We start from the raw sequence: 312 nt of genomic DNA, 5'->3' as shown, positions 1-312 counted from the left end.
CTGGATGTTTACCCAGGAATCAGTGCCTGTGGATTCCAAGTGACTCTGGAGCACCTTGGACATTATGGGCAGAATACGTTTTTTGGCAATTAGCCGTAGAACATCTTTTGAAGGGCCGTTTGGGGGCGCCTGAGTGGCTTACGGCCACCCGCTCTGGGAGCACCCGATCTCGTCCGATCTCGAAAGCTAAGCAGAGCAGGGCCTGGTTGGTACGTGGATGGGTGACCGCCTGGGATCTCCCGGTGCTGTAAGCCTTTTTCGCTTTGCCTTCGAAAAACGGCAGAGGGCGCTTCGGTGAAAGGAGATCTTTTG

The 312-nt window shown here is 54.8% G+C and overlaps 1 pseudogene; it reads left to right on the top strand.

The window, feature by feature from the left end:
- Positions 1-136: 136 nt before the first annotated feature.
- Positions 137-254, top strand: LOC123965071 (annotated as a pseudogene).
- Positions 255-312: the final 58 nt, after the last annotated feature.

The sequence above is a fragment of the Micropterus dolomieu genome, unplaced genomic scaffold (genome assembly GCF_021292245.1).
Source record: "Micropterus dolomieu isolate WLL.071019.BEF.003 ecotype Adirondacks unplaced genomic scaffold, ASM2129224v1 contig_8501, whole genome shotgun sequence".
Taxonomy (NCBI): Eukaryota; Metazoa; Chordata; class Actinopteri; order Centrarchiformes; family Centrarchidae; genus Micropterus; species Micropterus dolomieu.
This window is presented reverse-complemented; position numbering and strand designations above follow the sequence as displayed.